This window comes from Siphateles boraxobius, unplaced genomic scaffold, assembly GCF_051911475.1.
Source record: "Siphateles boraxobius isolate OS27281-9 unplaced genomic scaffold, OSU_SipBor_1 41, whole genome shotgun sequence".
Lineage (NCBI taxonomy): Eukaryota > Metazoa > Chordata > Actinopteri > Cypriniformes > Leuciscidae > Siphateles > Siphateles boraxobius.
The window spans coordinates 36,145,087-36,159,176 of record NW_027509042.1 but is presented as its reverse complement, the minus strand read 5'-3'; the positions used below and the strand labels follow the sequence as shown (position 1 = coordinate 36,159,176).

Below are 14,090 nucleotides of genomic sequence, written 5' to 3'. Positions count from 1 at the left end.
ATTTGATTTGCCATCATTTTAATAGAACAGGTATCATTTGAAGTAACAGGTTCTCCCCCACACAAGCATTCCACCACCAAACCCAACAAATAAAAAAACACAATTATGCAATTATAATGACTAACCAAACAGGGAGGGTTATAACACTATTATTCAAAGTCTTATTACTGAACCAGGATACGTTGCGCAAAATAGGACAGTGTATAGGCCTACATTTGTTTTTAGAAATTTTAGCTATATATTTAAACTGATTGTGATCATCAAAAAGTCAAGCGTATATTTGTTCATGGATTATAGAAATAAGTGAGAGGTGTTTCTGTGCTTCTATTGGTGTGAGACAGAGGAGTTGGCAAACTCAGTCAAGGCCGCAGGCTAATCATCTCTCCTTGCATCACTACAGCATTCATTTCACAGTAAAATTAGTCCATTTACATCACAGACCAGCTTACTCTCACACACAGATAACCATTCAAAGTAGTTCAGTGAGTTCAGTTCTTTATGAACCAGACTAAGAGAGTTAGCAGGCTACTCACAATGTATGGTAAAAATGATTAGTAGTATAGCATGTATTGTAAACACTCTCTTATTACTGTTTTACCGTGAGAATCATACACTCCACCCACTCTTGGAGAAAATCCAAGGCTGTCACATGTAGCTTGAATGTATTATATGGAGCTCAGTGTTCCGGCAGGACCATCACCTGCTTCTCACTTCCCCAGTCATTCAGCCATTACACAGAACAAACAGGTAGTGTTTACACATCTGCCCCCACTCCTGCTGTCTGTGTGCTACACCCTATACCTGTGTGTGTGATGAATGTTTATTAGTGTGTATCTCATTCCGTGTGTGAACGACAGGGTCAGATAGTATACAAGCGCTGTGTGTGTGTGTGCGCCTCTTTCATAAATCCATCTGTTCCATGGTAACACTCTTCGTCTCCTGTTCTTTCTGCGTCTCTGAGATGGCATTAGCATCTCCGTGTTGTCAGGTAGGCTCTGGAAAACAAGAGCTGTCTGAATGACGCACATCTCCAGGGGCTGTTGACCGGTCACCTGTCCTTGGAACTATATTCGGTAAAGTTTACACACACCTTGAATTTAATATCCTCCATACAGACACGCAGCACAACAGTTACACCAATTTCACTGCCAAATTTCTCATTTGCATTCTTTTTAAAGATTATATCTCTCATGTAAATGGCATGCAACAGACAAAGAAGTTGCAGTATGGATATGTTTACTGGAATGGAAAAATAGAACAGAAAAAAATAGTTATAAAATATTAATCAAATGAAATGTATTCATTGGTTTTTTCCCTATATATATATATATACAGCTGGAAAGCACACACTTCCTTATCCAAAATGTATAGTTTCTTTTATGACTGTTTTAGGATTTCCTTATAGACAAAACTAGTATTTTTCTGTTGGTACAAAGCTGAGGGCAAAAACCACCTGCCACATGTTCACTGCCACCATGGAAACTAATCCTGCTCTCTGTGTGAAAAACGGGTCCTGACAGCTCAAACTCAGACATCTGTAACACCAACAAATATGCTGTGACTCTCACTTTGTGTGTTTCTGTGACATGCTCATGTTTGAAACAGTTGTTTAAAATATATTACTAATAGTTATATATATATATATATATAGTATATATAAATACAGTATACTATATATATATATATATATATATATATGTATATATATAATTATATAAACAAAACAATGGCTCTGACATATTTCAAGATATTAGTGCAAGTTGCTTTCAGTTTTTACTGCTCAAACATGTATTTTAGTTTGGGAATATCTTAAACCTTGTCTGTGAAACTAGGGGGAACATCTTTTCATTAATCTCACGAACCCCAGTCTGGAAAACCCTCACGTAATGTCATAATGCACTTCATATTGTTGATTACAAAGAATGGAAAATATTTTCTTTCTCTTTGTATTAATATGGTACAAGATCATCCTATTCAAATCAATGTGAACGAGTTAGGTCAAAGGCAATCTGAAAGTAATCTTAAACCCGTAAGACCTTTAAAACACAAATGACGATATTTTAAATATAATTTGAGAGATTTCTGTCCTTGCAAGTTCATAAAGAGATCGTAAAACTAATACATAGCGGTTTTGTCCGAATTTTCTGAAGAGACACTATTGGTTTATATGATGAATAGATTGAATTTTTCCTTTTATTCACATAAACATTGATCAAAGAACATAATCAAAAGCTAAACTGAATCTGCTTGACACATGAAAATGAACCTCATTGGTTCTCGCATGTCAAGAAAGCATGCTTGAGTTTCCGTTTACCATATCTGACGTGTGCGGTGATGAATGTTTATATGTGAATAAAAGCCTAAATTATAGCCTATGATCGTGTCTCTTCAGAAAATTTGGACAAAACCACCCAATTCATATGGATTAAAGTTTTACGATCTCTTTATGAACTTTTTGAAGTGACATAGAAGTTGCTTGGACTGTCAATGGAGGGACAGAAATCTCTCAGATTTCATTAAAATGTCTTCATTTGTGTTTCGAAGATGAACAAAAGTCTTACGGGTTTAGAACAACATGAGGGTGAGTAAATGATAACAGAATTTTCATTTTTGGGTGAACGATTCCTTTAAATATGTAATGTACTGGATGTTACTAACTTAATAATCTAATTTGGAATTAGTAACCAACTATAATTTGTAAGTATACCCAGCACACACACAATTTACATATAAAAAATCAAGACTTTTATTGCAGCTAGGATGCATTGAATTGATCAAAAGCTGTGGTAAAGATATTTATAATGTTACAAAAGATTTCTATTTTAAATAAATGCTGTTCTAATAAGAATCCTAAGAAATGTATCACAGTTTCCACAAAAATAGTATAATAGTAATAGCAGCACAACCGTTTTCAACATTGATTACAATAAAAAATGTTTCTTGACAAATCAGCATATTAGAATGATTTCTGAAGGATCATGTGACACTGAAGACTGGAGTAATGGCTGGTGAAAATTCAGATTCAGAATTGAGAAAATGTGAGTTTTAAAATGTACGTTAAGTGTCCAAATGTTTTGGAGACACTGTATAGAGCTCACTGTAAATGTGTGAGCACGTCCATGTATACAAGTAGGTGTGTTTAGGTTTTTTTGCCAGATAGAATCAATAAACAGCTCGAACAAAACTCATCAAAATTGCTTTGGGCTCATTGAACGTTGACCTCAATATTCCTCAGTCTAATTGGTGATACTGAAGATACGTCTATGGCCAATCACAGGCTGTGAAGCAGCCCAAAGGCACTTGCATATTTCATTAGTGGTATTGTAATAGTCTTTGGCTGAAACACATGGCCTCTGGAGCCTCTTTAGTTGCAGTAGCCTTCAGCATCATCAGAGCAGAACACCAAATTCTGATCTAATAACAGCCCTCCGATTGCACATCTGCCATCACAAACCCCATTTCACTTTCAGCTAAACTGCTTGTTTTATTAGTATTCTTGTGTAGTCTTTGAGCTTTGTAGTAGTGCCTAATAGGAACAACAGAGGTGAAATAAAACAATGCCTCACACTGTAACAGTTAATATAATGCAGCTGTATGGTAAATAAAGAAGAAAAAAACACACCAAAGGCGTGCTATAATGATGCACTGCTAACCTAACAACAGCCAGACGTCGAATGGCTTTATGTGCGTGTTATCCAGAAGAGTTGAGATAATGTTAATTTATTTGAATGAATTTGACTTGAGAGATAGAGGCCAGGGTGACTCAATGTGAGCCTGTGAGAAACAGCCAGGAGCAGATGGTCAGGCTGATGGAGAGGGAAGAGAGTCCAGGCTCCTCTAGTTAATGTTTTACCTGTTACCTATTAGAGCAGATTACCCATTATGCACATCAAACTCTCCACAGACTTCTAGATTTCCATAGCAATCATATGCTTCCACAGTTACCAGGCTATAGCGTACGTGTGATAACTCAACATACAAACACTGAAGGATTAAGAAGTATTTTATTTTGCCGTTACATCACTGCAGCATGTGTGAGAAGTTTACTCATTTAAAACCAGCACAGAAGAGAGGTAGTGAGCTCAACAAACATTGTGTTGGGTAACAGGTGATATTGTAAATCATGGTCATTTCAGAAGGCAGGTGATCAATATAGTAGCTCACTCATTTTTTGTATGGATATCTCACATTTATGAGGTTTGGGTACTTATTTTCCATTCCAAACATAGAGCACAGCAGTTATTCATGCTTCTAATCCATAAAATGGCACAGGAGTTTGGCAACTGAAGAAGTTCTGCACTTGCTTAACGCGAGCCGAACGAACAAAACTGAATCCATATGTATTGTGCGTGTGGCTCAACGTAGAGCAAGTGCAGTTTGCGACGTTCTGGAGGCAGACCGTGATAAACTCCAGAAACTATACGGTCAAAAACTTTGAATCGAGTAGATTTCATTTTTCAGGTGTTCCCTGCCATTTACCTGCAAGTAAGAAAAAGTAAAATAAGTAACAGTTTTAATTAAATTGGATAGTATAGCATTACAGTACATTCTTGGATATATTGTTACAATAATGTTTTTGTTTCAATCAACTTATGATGACTTTCCTGACAAGTTTTAATTTGATTTCTTAATTACATTCAATCTGGTCGAAACTGCAAATCATTTTCCACTGCATGATGCAATTTTGGCTCTACTTTCAATTTACTACATTAAAGTTTTCAGGGTTTTTTTTCACAATGCATGTTTCCTTCCCCTAACTTACAAAATTAAAAAGGTTAATTTTAATAAATGTCGATACTGTAGTTTGTGCGTATATCGATATCAAATCCCAAAAAATTTGTAAAATATGCTATATTCTGAACAATGCAAATAGTTAAATAAATAAAAAATGCCTGTACCCTAATGGATTTATGTATGGTCTGAGAAAATCCCTTCAAGTTTTTTTGTTTAGTTGGTTTTACCTGTCTGTAGTTTCATATCCAGGTTGTTCTGATGGAGGGCCTCGGTCGACATGCTCGTTTCCGTACCTGCGGGTCCTGTGAATCAGCCTGGCCAGTGTCGGGTTTTTATAGTCGTGGCCCCTCTCCTTTCCCCGCAGCTGTAAAGGTGCTGATCTCTCCACGCACCTGTCGCACTTTACACAGGTCTAATGTTGACCGAGGGGCGGGGTGTGATGATGATGATGATGATGGTCCTGCTGAAGTGTGGTTTGGGCCTCCAAGGCTTTAGATGCAAATGTCATTTTACTTCTAAGATCCGATATACGGATATGTTATACGGATCATCCTTGATCGTAAGCGGTAAACGTTTTGAATCATTCAGTCACTGAATCACGATGACAAGGAAGGGCTTGTCTATTTCACGTAGGGCGGGTATAATTTGCACAAAATTTACATGACACTTGCAAATGTCTCTTTTTTTCCTGATTTAGATCAGACGCTGAATAAGATAGTTACCCGATGGACGACTACCAGCCTACTTTTTGTAGGTTAGCTAATGTTATGTAGGCTATGTGCAGAGAAAACTGACCAGCAGTAAAATATAGGGTTTCACTTCTGAGTAGAATATTTATTAGTTATTGTCCATTAGGCCTATCACATAAACAATTGAAGTTTGCCTCAGGTTAAATACGTAACTCTTCTAAATTCGATTATGTGTAGTAGGCTTACATTCAAAACCTACATTTTATGTTCTCGCTTCAATGATTATTTCTGCTCGGTGCTTGTTGCAAGAATATGGCACCATCGTGTGGTGAATGATGGAAACGACCTGAGTTTCTGTGAGTCCATACATTGTAGGGTCATTTTAAGAAACACCATTGTATAAAAGATCATTGTTTAAAAAAAGTAAAGTTTTTGTTGGATGTTCATAGGCCTTTTGATATACACTGCCATTTTATGCTTTTAAAAGAAGTCTCTTCTGCTCAACAAGCCTGCATTCATTTAATCAAAATAGTAGGCTATAGGGCCTACACTATGGATAAGATTAGATTCACAATATTACTGTTGTTTCAGGATTCTTTGATGAATAGAAAGTTCAAAAGAACAGCATATCTGAAATTGAAATCTTTTGTAAGATTATAATTGTCTTTACACTTTTGAGCATTTTAATGATTCCTTGCTGAATAAAAGTGTTAATTTCTTTAAAGAAAAATCTTACTGACCCCAGACTTTTGACCGGTAGTGTATAATGTTACAAAAGCTTTCTATTACCAATCCCAAACTTTTGAATAGCAGTGTCCTGGTAAAAAGTTTGGAAACATTACTATTTTTTATGTTTTGGAAGTAGTCTCTTATACTCATCAAGCCTGCATTTATTTGATCAGAAATACAGAAAAACATTAATATTGTGAAATATTATTACAATTTTAATGGTTTTCTATTTTAATATACTTTAAAATGTAATTTATTTCTGTGATGAAAAGCTGAATTTTCAGCATTATTACTCCAGTCTTCTGATCTGAATGATTAGAAATCATTCTAATATGCTGATTTATTATTAATGTTGCAAGAAACAGTTATGCTGCTAGTCAGCCTAATAACTGTCGAAGTGATAGTGAAAATTCTGTCAAAATGTATACTCACCCTGAGGTTTCTTTCAAACCAGTCACCATTCACTTTCATGGCATTTTTTTTTTCATGCAGGCTGCTGTCGGATTGGAAATAATCTAAAATATTTTAAATGAACAAACACATTTGCTTTTACTGTTTTCCACCCCTTATCCCAATGCTCTGTCTCTTTTATGCTCTGGCTCTCTTTTATTCTCTGGGTTCCTTTTTTGGAGCTCTCTCTCTCTTTACCATCTCAAACATCTATTTTGTAACTATTTTAAGTGTAACCATAACCATATTTTGTCATTAAACCTTTTCAATTACAAAGGATGTGCTAAGTAGTTTGTATTTGGTTTTGACTTTGAATTGCTACCTATTGCAATACAATATTGCCACTCTCTATAGCAACGCTCTCCCACATAAAGCTATTGTAAACGCTTATTTCCGTCGATGGTAAAAGTAGCAGTGGGTGGTATAAAGAAATGTTCAGTTTTCTACTATCTTGCTAACAACGTTTCTTTAGTCATTCGGCAGTCTTGCAGCCTGGACCCCTGCAGGAAATCCACCCTTACACTGCCATGCCATAAAGCCTAACATCTTCGTTTGTGTTCTATTTTTGGGTGAACACATCCATTCTGCAGCTCCCCTGCGTCTCTTTACCTCACTTATATGCTATAGACCTTGTGTCCAGCAGGTGGCAGCAGTGGTTTTGAACTTTCTTCTCAAATTGCTCACATTTCCATCATCTGTTGGAATGTTGGGCTGTAATATTAATGTGAGAATAACAACGACATATAATGATATTTACAGATATAGCCTATTTAATGACATGAATTTGATAAGCGTATAGATTTTGAATCCACTCATTTGTGCCAGTAGGTAGCCTATTAACGCACAGTAGGCTAAATTAAATGTTCCATAATCTGTAAAGGTGATGATACACAGGGCAACTTTTTGAGCAATGTTGTTGGGCAATGTTGCCGTCAACGGGCAACCAGATGAGACACAGGGCCCACGACCGATCTAAATTATCCAGATAGAAATGTATTGCCCATTTTCAATGGGAAAGTGCCCAAGCAACAATCGCTTGGCAAGATTGCCCAGCAACATTGCTCAAAAAGTTGCCCTGTGTATAATCACCTTAAGTTAATGTAAATGTAAAAGTATCGTTTGGTAGTTGTTTTGTATTTATTCTCTTGAGTCGATACAGTTCATTACAGAGAGGTTGTTTGTTAAATGAGGAAAACTGAGAGTTTTATTTACAGACACTGATTAAATACTGATTTTTATCAGATTTGCCCCTAGATACTACCAAGAGTAGCTGTAGAGATTCCCATTAATCGAAATGAATCCCAGGGATTTGCGCATGTGTTCAAATTCACGATCCTCCACTAGTAGCACTCTCGTGCCCTACATCTCCCCCTGACCCCGCCTGCTCGGGCCAATACGGTCCGCCCCAGCCCAGACAGAGTAGGTAACAGCAGTATTTATGTGTGTTTCGGTATCTTTCTGATCAGTGACTGTCATCCCACTGAAGTCACTCCACAGCATACTATAAATATTGTGCTTTATCTGTCTTAGGGTTTACAAATGTAAGGCAATAATCAGTGCGTGGACTAATTGGCAGCACCCACGACCAACGAGAAGCCGACAGGGAGAACCTCGGGAACATCTCCGGAGCGGTGTGTCAGGACAAACAAGTGCTTTATATTCCCGAGCGAGCTCAAGTGTGCAGGGCTTGATCGATAGGACTGGAATGTGGCTGTTTCGCCGGAGATTAGACTGTCGGACGAGCGAAGCCAAAGCACGGGACCGGGATCTGGGACAAGCAGGATGCTGAACCGCGATCAGGGTAAGTGCATATGGCCACGTCTGGACGCTTTTGTTCAGAATAACATGAGAACGCCAAGTGCGGGTTTGGTTTAGCATTCTGGCACTGTCGTTCATGTCACAGACACGCGTTACTGTAAATGTCTGTACATCAGTAGCATAGGGGGATTTGCTTGCGTGTTATGAATGCGATCATATCAAGAAAATGATGTCGTGGCCTACTTCGCTCGAGATGTGTCATCTGCTCCCAGTCCAAATGAGTTTTTGCATGAGATTTTCAAGATGTGATGGCACTATTAGTGTCTTACGCATATATAGTTCTCTATGCATGTGTTTTGTTCATACCTGCGGGTAAAGTGATTATGACTTCTGTTAACATGCAGCAGAAGGGCATTGACGTGCCAGACGAGACAGGACACACAAACTAACTTGAATGCGACATCCTCATGAACTTAGACTTGCTTTTTGTTATTTGTTGGCTTTTATGTTATTCGAGTGTGTTATAGTAAACTAAACATTTTATTCTCCCAGAGAATGTACAATGTATGGAATTGGGAGATATCATGTTAAACTATTTCATTGACATCTTAGGAAACTGAGAACTGTTTTTATTGAAGGCATACTCCACCCAAAAAGCATAATTCTCTCATCATTTACTGATGAGTTGTGTGACTACCTTTATTATGTGGAACAGAAACAGATTTTTTCGGTAAAATAATCCATCTCTTAGATTTAGAGTGCATATGCAAGTCCTTCAAAAACCAAGCGAAATGAGCACGACTAATCCATATGATCCCAGTTTGATGAATCATTGTCTTCTGATGCAAAATTATCGGTGTGTGTGGAATAATACAAATATTTTTTTAAAGTCTTCAACTACAAACCATCACTTTTGTCCAACTGTCTGAACATCTCATGCGAGAAGTGATGCGGAATCACAGTGGACCGTCACTTCGAGTTTCACATCGTCAACTTTGTGGGACCTATTCATATTATATAGGCTAAACGGATGGATAAATCTACATAATTTTTGTAAAAATTTCCATTTGTGTTCCACAAAAGAAAGTCATATACATCCGGGCTGGCATGAGGTTGATTTTTGGATGGAGTAGCCTATCCTCCCAAGAACTGGAACCAATTTCTTTTTTTAAATTCCAGAATTACTTTGCAATTTTCATGATGTTTGGTTTGTTCATGGACTGTGAAAAAGTACTTTGACAAAGTTTCTTGCCTTAGTCTAATAAATGTTACTACAACACCACAACTCAGAATATAGGCTAGGCCTAGCAGCTACAGTGACCCAAACCCATTCTTCTTATGAACAAAAACAAAGAGCACGAGCAGTGTAGTCCGATTCCAGATCAAATTACTGTGAGAACCAGTATCATTAAATTATTTCTTTTAGACTTTCTTTGATATAATTTTTACAAACAGTGCTTTTCTTAAGGTAGAGCCAGTGATCTTGATCAGTGTCCTACTGTACAAGTCATTTGGTTTCTCGCATAACCTCTTCTGTGATCTTAGGTATGTCATCATATCGTGACGTGTCATGTTCACTAGTTTGTTTGCTTCATCTTATCACCATGTTCTCTTTAGGTTCTTTGTTAGGTCTAACTCTGATCCCATCAGAGTTCCCACACATTGTAGACTTTGTTGGTGCATGCTACGAAAAATGTACGTACCATACCAAATCTTTTTCATTGACAGCAATACACTTGGCATCTATCTTTTTAACCCTGTGTTTTACTGTGTGAAAGGGTTGCTTGCCGATTGCTTTAAGGAGTTGGTGACTATCAGCATGTGCACTGCCAGTTTTATTTGTGTGATGTAGTCACTTGACTTTAGCCTGTGCGGACGTTCCCTAGGAACATTTGGTATTGGCACATGTCACCCATCGATTGCAGTGGTACAGTAAAGGAGCAGTGGCACAGCACAAATGATGCCCCCAGGGCAGTCCCCATCATTTGTCCTGAATGTCAGCACACATCGAATCAAAGTTAATTCATCATGGCTGAAGACCTATTCCTGTAAAATCTGTCACATTTAGCAGAGCTATCATGCGACACCAACAGATTTGAGTAGTTTGGATGTGAGCTTGTGATAATTGCTATGGTTAGGTTACATTAGATTATGTATATTAGTACATTAACTGGTATGTTAGATTATGCCATGGTCTGCTGTCAGGTGTTAGTATCATTAATGTTAATAAATTATTAATTTTTAATGATTTGGCTTGTCAATATGGACACCAGATTAGAGATCACACGCAAGTGAGGTAGCATCAATACACACACATGTCTTTTCAATCACTGCATTGGAGTTTTAAGTCACAGTCACATTCACTTTTGTTTGGTGAATTTTTGTCATTGAGTCAGTCATTGAATCCACACAACTGTGAATTTCGTGGAATGGCCCACACACATTTTGCAATGGATTCAAATTGACCACGCAGTGTTGAATGGTCATTTTCCAGGTTGATGAACAAAAAGCTGCATGTTTTGAAAGTGACTTCTGTGTGAGCTATGCTTCTTGGATCATTACACTATTGACAATAGACAATGGACCGTTTTGCACCATTTTTGTGACCGCACCTTTAGTCTTCATTTTTACACCAACCACTACTTTTTTACGCATTTAACCAAAACATATGTTGCCCATGTAACGTATGTTTAGACCGTCATAATTTGATGCATATTGTTGATCTAAACTGCAGATATTGATGTGGTTTAGCTCTTTTTACGCTGGCTCAACTTCCATGAACACAGAAACAGAGAAAGACTTTCCCCCGGATGCACTGTTTGATGAACAGACCATTCATTGTCCTTCAGGCCTCTAGCTGTTTGGTCAAATCTTTCGTCTTTCGTCCTAACTTGTGTGTGCCACATGGGGATCCTTTTATTCCATGTCCAAATCACCAAAAGAGTTGCATTCTTTTGATGTCCACCAACTCAGACAGATATATGACTCTCAGACCTTCTTATGATGGGATTTTTTTTTAGCATAAAAACTCATTGCTTTGTCCCGATCAGTCTGCATGTTTAACCCCATGTTATGTTACAGTTGTATTGGTTGCAGAACAGATTATGTGGCAATTTCTGCATGTTAGTGTAATGGGTGTTGGAGTATATGTGTTGGTGTTACAGAGTAATAAATAATGAACAAAAACATTGAGTGTAATGGTGTGTGCAGTTAAGTCACAGGTGGTTAGGTGGAGGCATTCCTTAAACCTTGAACGAACACAATAGAAGTGACCTGGAAAGACTGAGAGGTGATATGGGGTTGCCGCTAAAGAAAAGACAAAGGTGTACAGAGAGGGTGGAGGCGTGAGTTCATAATACTATTAATCCACTCAACACAAGCCACATGTACTGCAGAATCTTTTTAAATTCCAGCATGCACAAGCATTTCATCATTGTGGTGTTATGAAAACAGTGACTGTTATTGGATGGGAGTGGACATTTCTGGAACTAGTCTGTGCATTCTAATTAGTCGTTCATGAAATTACTATATAGACATGGGTAAATGGCATTTTTCATTTGATGCGAATAAAGGCAAGGCTTTACGGGACATGAGTACAATGAGCTCCAAAAGTTATTGTTGAGAACCTTAGTGTAGATTGTTTAGCCAACAGGACATTGAAAATACTTTTCAATCCATGACATTTTCCATGGCCTTAAAGGGATAGTTGACCCACAAATGAAAAATTCGTCTTTGCTTCAACGTTATTTGTTGGCATGCAATAAAATGATACAGAATAATGTATTTCAGTCTGATTCAGAATTAATGAGACCTTAAATAAACTGAGTCTGCCAGGGATCTGACGTCATTATGTATAGTAGACTAGTAGCCCCATCTAAGGCCTGTCATTACTGATCAAGTCTGTTTACTATAAAGCTCTTCCCTAGCTGGCTGTGATATTCAGTGGTCTGAGCAATGCCATAACTTATTTGTGTTAAGTTATAGTAGAATAGCCACACACTCCTTTGTTCAGTGCTCTCTGTCAGAGCCATTGCAAGCTTTGTAGTGAAATCTGGTGTGGTAGTCTGAGGAAAGCCTGTTTCTTTCTCACCCCAATCCCCCCCTTTTGTTTTTTCCATGCCGGGTATATTTCTTGTGCGTCGAATCTGTAACCTCACCCCATTCGCCTGGAATGATCGGGTTTAATTTTTTTAGTATTGTCTATGGACATTCATTGAATGACCAGATATAAATTTAACAGAATGTCCATCATTGTTACTGAGGAACAAAGTAATCACCAAACTGGACACATTTTTGTGTTTTGATAATAGGGGTGTCCATGGTTAACCGATTAACCGTTAAAAATTGCGTAACCGAGTGTCACATTTTGCTCGGTTAAGTGGCGTCAATGGCGTGCATTGAATTTAGTTGTAATACATTTTTGCACCCCCAGAGCGCTCCCAGACATTTGAATTGTCCACAAGAAGTTCACTTTTCATAATTTTAAGGCCGTAAATAGGCTTTCATTTCTCAAATAGTGTAATGTCTTAATTTTAGTTTGAATAGGTCTTAAATTAAGGAAAGACGAGGTGTATTCACCTTGCTGAGCGGGATGTGATCAAAGCCTGGAGTGGAGCGAAAGCACGTTCCTCTCTCCACTCTAGCATTCTGTAATCACTTCGCTAATAGTCCACTCCTGGTTTTCAATTCCCGCTCACAGAAAAAAACTAACATGTAAAAAGACCGCTTACAAGTAAACATTTTTTTAATAGTTGGTTGGGATGAGTAGCCTAACTGAGTAGCCTATTTAATTGGAATATCAAATAGGTTGTGCGATTATTTAAAAAAAATCTCCATCTCCATGTTTTCGGTGCTGACGCGTTCATGTAATGTAGCCTGGGTTGCGCTGCCAATAACCTAAAAGCTGTCAAAAAGTACAGGCAAAAGTAATGATTATGAATATGTCAAATATAGCAAGGAGACGTTTTAATTGTTTGCAGGCTCACTCAGCTGGAAAGATGAAGTTGACAATGCTGAATCGCGATCTTCGCAGTGAACACGCCAGAGAGAAATGCACTTTTCATACGGATTACATAAGCAGAGAGCAGTCTGTTTTCTTTCGTTTTAAATTGTTGAGTTTAAAAGTAGACATTTCAATATAGATTTATTTCTCAGGTCTGTGAGACAAGTAGGCTACCTTATAGCCTACGCTGAGTTTCGGAATTCGTTTATGAGATGAGCTCCAGTTCATGCGCCGGCGGCTCCGTATTATCTAATGTCTGCTATATTTACTTTTTATTCCCAGGTAATTGGTTGATGAAACATTGATTAAAATTAAGATACAATTAATACAAAACGAAATTCACTTTAAAGAAAGGCTTTGTGCATTCTGTTTGAGGTCTCTGTGAAAGTTTTAGTGCCGCTTCCAGAACTGCCACGTCCCATTGTTTGTTCCATATAAATGCGAACACGAAAAATAAAATAAAATGAATATTTTATGTTCTGGGGAGAACTGGCCCTTCTTCATTCGGCAGTAGTACTTTTGGTTTGTGCAGTGTAATTCACAGAATTAGGTAGCCTAAAACAATATTTTGCCACCTAAAAGTTAAAGACGTTTTGTGCAGTTATTAAAGGTGTTAAAAATGAACTACCCCTTTCTCGTGTGTCTCTATCTCGGGGTTGCGGCGCGTAGACTATGGTTAACCGAGTATTAACCGCTAAGGGCCTCGGTTAACGGTTAATGAAAAACTT

The 14,090-nt window shown here is 37.7% G+C and overlaps 1 protein-coding gene and 1 long non-coding RNA gene across 4 annotated transcripts in view; one reads left to right on the top strand and one right to left on the bottom strand.

Moving 5' to 3' along the window:
• Window positions 1-3,985: 3,985 nt before the first annotated feature.
• On the bottom strand, window positions 3,986-5,324 carry LOC143707278 (uncharacterized). Its single transcript, XR_013193151.1, has 2 exons — window positions 4,962-5,324; window positions 3,986-4,479 (listed from the first exon to the last, which is right to left on the bottom strand). It is a non-coding gene; the product is annotated as an uncharacterized LOC143707278 (long non-coding RNA).
• Window positions 5,325-7,970: 2,646 nt separating this feature from the next.
• Window positions 7,971-14,090, top strand: part of tmem198ab (transmembrane protein 198ab) — a 38,752-nt gene continuing 32,632 nt past the window's right edge. The window contains exons 1-2 of one of the 3 annotated variants that reach the window (XM_077199264.1): window positions 7,971-8,021; window positions 8,133-8,403. The gene's annotated coding sequence lies outside the window, so the exon portion shown is untranslated. Of the gene's footprint in view, window positions 8,404-14,090 lie in introns of all 3 variants that reach the window. The other 2 variants (XM_077199262.1, XM_077199261.1) reach the window with 2 other exon arrangements.